We start from the raw sequence: 6,391 nt of genomic DNA on the forward strand, positions 1-6,391 counted from the left end.
CTATAGTGCCGGCTTATTTTTAACACAAATTGGTTATCCTCAATTATCATCATCATCATCATCATCATCATCATCATCATCATCAAGATTTTTTATGACCAATACTCATTCAGGTTTATTCATACTTGCAACAATGATCTTCCTTAATGTTTTTCATTTTATCTCATTTCTTCCTCCTAGGTTCAGTTTCCTTCTTCCTGAGATATATCCTTTAGCTGGAAATGTCTGGTTTATCTGTTTTATGCCTCCACCCCTTTTCTGTGGTACTGGGTTTGAACCCAGGGCCTTACCCATGCTAGACAAGTGCTCTATCACTAAGCTACATCCCCGCTCTTTTTATTTTATTTTGAGACAGGGTCTTGCTATTTTGAGACAAGTCGAGACTGCCTTGTATTTGAAATCTTTCTGCCTTAGCCTCCTGGAATTATAGGTCTGTGCCACTGTGCCTGGCCATGCCCTTAGTTCAAAACAGCAGCTTAAATGCTTATAGACATTTTGCCTGGGGTGAAAGGGGGAGAAGAAAGTGAAAAGACGAATAGTGTAAATCGAGTTGTAAACCTGCCCATATCCCTGGTTTTTGAAATAAACTCCACCTGCCTCGCAAGCTCAAGGTCCCAAGTTTGATCCCCGGTACCAAAAATAAATAAATAAATAAATAAATAAAAATAAAATAAACTCATCATTGCTGTTTCCTGTGCAGGTCCGCAGGAGGGATTTTTCTCATTCCCTGCATGGTTGGGGTGTGATCCAACCTTAGCCTCCTGACCCGTGCAATGGCCCACTTCAGTGCCTCCCTCCCTACTTGGCCCCCAGCTTTCAGGCTCCTTTACTGCCAGCTGGTGGAGATTCCTCTGCCTCTTGAGTTCAGATCCACACCACTTTGGACTCTTAGGTGTTCAGTGGATTCTAGGACTGCTTTTGCTTTGGCCCTTCTGCCTCTCTGTGGCCTCTCTGAGAACAAGGCATTGTCCTTTTCGCAATGTGTTTTATAACTAGTTAAACATTTAAAATAGTTAAATCTATGTCAATATTTAAAGTAGTTAAGACAATACTGAAAAATGAGATTCTAGTGTTTCCATTTTTCAGTTTAGGTTTCTCGGAAACCTTACACATCTGTAGAGTATGGTTTTTAACTGGATGTTCTGTTGTGTACCTGGAATCCACAGTTAATGACCACTCAGGCCTGAGACTGTGGCCCAGCATGAGGCAGGGCCTCAGTGGTAGCTTTTCCAGCCCTTTGCTGATGCATCGAGTGCCCCTCCAACCCCTGCCCAGAACAGAGCCTATGCTGTCCCCTCTCAGGATAGCTGACTTGTATGCCAGTATTTTTCCCCATGCTGCTGATTTGTGTTTTCAGATAGGCTGGGCTAAATAAAGTGGTCAGGAAAGAACAACCATTATGGGTTTTTTTTTTATTGGCTTGTTGCATTTCTTTTTTCTTTCAGGTAAAATGCAATTACTTGAAAACTTTCCGTGGTATGATATTGCAGAAACAAAAACCCTAACAACTTGTGTCTTAGTTACTTTTTCTGTTGCTGGGAAAAATACCCAACATGCACAAGTTAAGGGAGGAAAGGTTTATTGTAGCTCACAGTCTGTAGAGGTTTCAGTCCATACTTAGCTGGCTCCAAGGCAGGGTGGCATGGCAGAGGTGCATTGCAGAGGAGAAATAGTTTATAGCAGAGCAGGCAGGAGGCAGTGGCAAGCAAGTAAGTAAGCAGCAGCAGCAGCAATCCTGCCTTCTCTCTCTCCCTTTATATTCCATCTGGGCCACAAGCCTATTGATTTGTGCCACCCACACCCAGGGTGGGGCTTCCATTATCCATTCCCTCCCTTAATCCCAATCACACCCTTAACCCAGCATCACACACCCTAGATCCAATCAGCTCCCAAAAGTCCCACCTACAAGGGACTTTGAGGGGACATCCTGGATGCAGGCCATAACAGTTTGTTGCTATGACTATGAAAGGGCATAGTCAATTTAACTCTCTCTCCTTTAATGAGCCTTTGCTGTGTAAGAGACCACTCCAGAAGCAATAAATACTATAAAACAATATGTACTTTCTTTTTTGTGAATTAGCTGTGCAACTCTTTGGATCTGGGGCAGCTCTGGGGTGTGTGGTCCAGGGTGGTTTTATTCACCTGTCTGGGCAGCCAGTAGGCTGCTTGGCTGGGGTGGGTCTTGGCTGGAATATCAGTTCCACAAAGGCTCTCAGCCTTCAGCAAAGACATCAGCCTTCCAAAGAGCAGCAAGGAGAGACAAGGTGTGCACAGGCCCTCACCGAGCCTCTGCCTGTGGAATGCTTGTCTGTGTCCCATGGCCTGAAGCAAGGCCAGAAGTCTGCGTTTCTTGATGGGAGGAAATGAAGGGCACATGGCTAAGAGGATGCACGGAGGGATGGAGATCATGGTTTTGGCCATTGTTGTCACCTACCATAGTGTTAAAAAAATACATTCTGTTTGGAGTTTGTGCTAGTGGTTCACCTGCACATGTGACATGTTAAAATGTGTCCGTCAGTCTTCCTTTGACAATATACGAACATGGGAAGCTATTATAACGAACATTAGTTGAGGTCTGGTAACAACAACAAAAACTTTGTGCTGTTGAATACCACTGATTATTTATGCAGAATGAGATAGGTCCACGTGTATGTTCTTTACATATTTTAAAATGAAAAACCACTTGCTGAACCGCACATTCCTTGTGCCTTCCAAGACACGCACAACATTAAATTTCTTCGTGTATATCATGTCATCCGTGTGCATGACACAGTGTTCAGAAGTATGCACACCAGACTGATTACAGGGCTATACTGTGCAGGGGGTGGATTGGGGGATGGTGCATGGGAAATTTTGTTTCATTTTGGGTGTCATTTGTACTTTTTACAAAAATGAATGCATTCAGGTATTGTTTGCTTAAAAATAAATAAAACAAACTTCAAACAAGGAATGACTTAGAACCATTCAGTCCTGCCATTCAAGCAGTGGGAGATGTGGCGTTGCCCTTGTGTATGGGGTCGTTCTCTCCTTTGCTCACTTTTATGCTGCATTCACCGTGCTGCTTGATGGCACTTTCAGTTATAACCTATATCCAAGTAAGGGTGAGCTTCTGGAATTTATGCTCTTAAAAACAAGAGATGCATGGAGGGAGGAGGCAGGGAAGGAAAAGAGATAAAAAAGGAATTAAGATGTATTATGAACATGTACCAATTCCCCACAAGAAATGTAAACATTATATACTACCAACACGTACTAATAAAAATGTACAAAATAAATTCGACATTTAGCATCATTACTATGGTGTACAAAGGCCCAGCCAACATAATTCCTGCCTGTGTAATTTAGGTTTTGCCTACAAATACCGTGCAAAATGTTATGGTATAAGTTTTCCTTAATAATTTCAACATGGCCTGAAGTTAGTTGTTAATTGGTTTTTTGTGAGGCATCCAAAAGCTACTGAATTATAATTTTGAGGCTGACAAGTATATATTAAATTGTTGCCATTTCCTGTCCATACCAGCCAAAATCTTTATTTTTTAAATTTCCTGATATTTCCACAGTGTAGTATAAAAGTTAGTGCACTATCTGAAGGGACTGTTTATATCAACAAATTGTTGATATTTGATTTTGTAGGGAAGGTATAATGGCAGCCAAAACACCAAAGTTATCTCTTTGACATGCCCATAGAACTTACAGAGAGCAGGGCAAAAAAATGCTTTTTTATTGACCAATTAGAATAGAAATAGAAGTGATGAATAAAAACCTTTAGGGATTATAACTACATATTTAAGAAACTGCTGGACATTAGTTATAATTATATTATTTTCCCTTATTGATTTTTTGTATCTGTGCCTAAAACATGCTTATACAAAGTATTGATTTGTTATTGCAAAAGAAAAATTTAAAACTGCTATGGCAAAATGCAAAGTTTTATTTAAAAACTTCTGAAACAGGAAAATGCCCTTTTTCATGTACCCACTTTTAAAAATTTTGAGCTTTTGTCTCCTATTCTGTTTTTCAATGTATTTATATACACACAGTTTTGTTGTAGATCAGACACATTATTCATTGGATCTGTAAGAAGGACCAATTTCCCTCAAGGGTAAAGTAGATTTTAGGTGGAAGGACTGTCCCCCTCTGTGGAAATATCGGCATCTTAGTTTTTTAGTTTGATGTCGTAGAACCACTAGTAGTACCTGATTTTTGACGCATCTATGAACTATGAGATCATAAAGTCTTTCTCTAGGATCCCATACATATCAGTGTGGGTGTGGGTGGTTTTCATAGGCTTCTGGACTCAGGGGTGTGTGTGTGTGTGTGTGTGTGTGTGGTGTGTTTCCTATTCAGGTTGTAATTTTTAGAGATGTATGTGTCCTGTGTAGGTGTTATTGTACTAACTGGGTGAAACCATATTGCAACCAATGCAGAGGTAAGACATTTTACTAACACTAAACTTTTCTTCAAACTTAGTGGACGATGCAGTATGCCAGAGAAACTAGTTGGTTAAAAGTCAGAAAACTATGAAATCATTTCAGAAATAGATTATAAGTTGACTATTCCTTATTGGCACCAGAAGAAAGCACAACATTTGGTCTGAGAAAGAGCATTCTGCACAAGTGCAGTCAAGAAAGTAGAATTTTTCAGACTGTTTCCCATACGTCAGTGAAATAATAATGTATATGCAACACTTTCTTTGTTAATAAATTCATTTATTGTAAAATATTTGGATGTTATAAGGAGACTTCTATAAATATTTAGCTTTGAGTTCACCCAGTTTTCCCGAAAGTGAATGTCATTTGTTCTGTAGACACATTGTTGGTCTAAATAAATGAGCATAGTTTAAGTCCACTCTGTTACTAAAAGTTTGCAATTAATAGTGACATATTAGTTTCTGAGAAGGTATTTATTCTAAAGGAGTCCAATTTCTATTCAGGAAAGATAATTTATTGGCTTCATTTTGGTAGCTATTGGCTTCATATTTAGAAGGCTATTTTGCCTTATTATAATAAAAGAGGATAGACTTATAGGTGGAGGAAGTATTGATTCTGACTTCTCTGAAGGCCTTTCATTATCTTGTATACTGTTTTATTGACACACTGTGATTTATGTGTGATAGCATGCAGCTCTAATTCTGCTCACTTCTATTTGCCCCCTCCTGGGTTTATTTACATGCAGCATTGCTGCTAATTAGCTCTGGGGAGGGGAGGCAGATTTCTATATGTCCTCTTGGTTGTGGCTCCGGAAGAGCTGGTCCCCATACCTGGGAAGAGCTTCCTCTTTCTCACATTACTTCAGTAAACAGAGCCAGCCCTTCAGTGACCAACTGCTGCACTCTCGGCTTCTGGTGAGGAACTAAGCAATTTGCCAAATTAATTTTCTCCCCTTCAAGGTAGTTCTCGGTGGGCAATGCCTACATATATACACTCTCTACTGGAGGACTTATTTAAAACATGCTTTCCTAGGTGGAAAAGTTGAAGATGAAAAAGCATCATTTTTCCTGCCCCATGTGACTGATTTTTATAGTTCATTAAAAATTGTTCCTGTGGGGACATTATTATGGAAATGCCTCCGGAGATCTTTGGCTAATTTTGAATTCATGGAACACAAGATATATTGACTTGTTTACCTTCAAGAGGTTTGCTCTGGTCACCTGATTGTAACAAGGAAGACAAAAGGCATTTCCAGAAGTTCCAGGCTTTGTGGCTAATGTGTCCTCAGACCCTAGGGATCCTTGCTGTTGGGACCAACAGAGGCACTTCTAGCTGATTCTCGTTTCCCCAAGTAAGGCCATGATGATGTCACCAGAAGTCACCCTGGAAGAGGTGACATTCTGAGTCCAGCTCCCTGGGCAGGTCAACACATGCACATACATCTCTCCCAGGTGACGCAGTGATTTTTACAGACTTCTTTCCCTATACAACATCAATAAATATGGAATCGAAGGTTTCCAATCTCACTTCTGATGAAGCAATATGCGGTCTAACTTCAGTTAATTATTAGGTTCTTAGTGTTGAAAGACAAAGATATGCTAATCTTATTAAAAGATGTCTGGTTAAATTTAGCTGTAAATCCATTCAGGGACTACTGCTCTATCCATTGTTCCATGTCATAGTCTGCAAAGAAAACCAACCACTGTGCAGCACACAGACTTAGTAATTTAGAAAGGTGAAAAGTTTAATTACAAGTCTATTTTCTGGGGAAAAAGTAAAACAAGGCTGAATTCTTAATTTTTTGTTTGTTTAGATGAAACCAACTGGCTTCACATTGCTTACATTTATATTGTGCTGAGAGTAAGAAAATCTTTTAACATCTCCATTCCACTTGAATTGAAGCTGTTTTTAATATATACAAGTGAAATAAAGAGCTATAAGTAGAGGTAAAGTTTACCACT

This window comes from Heterocephalus glaber, unplaced genomic scaffold (genome assembly GCF_053883595.1).
Source record: "Heterocephalus glaber isolate CG9 unplaced genomic scaffold, H.glaber_assembly_v1.0 deba00000738, whole genome shotgun sequence".
Classification (NCBI taxonomy): domain Eukaryota; kingdom Metazoa; phylum Chordata; class Mammalia; order Rodentia; family Bathyergidae; genus Heterocephalus; species Heterocephalus glaber.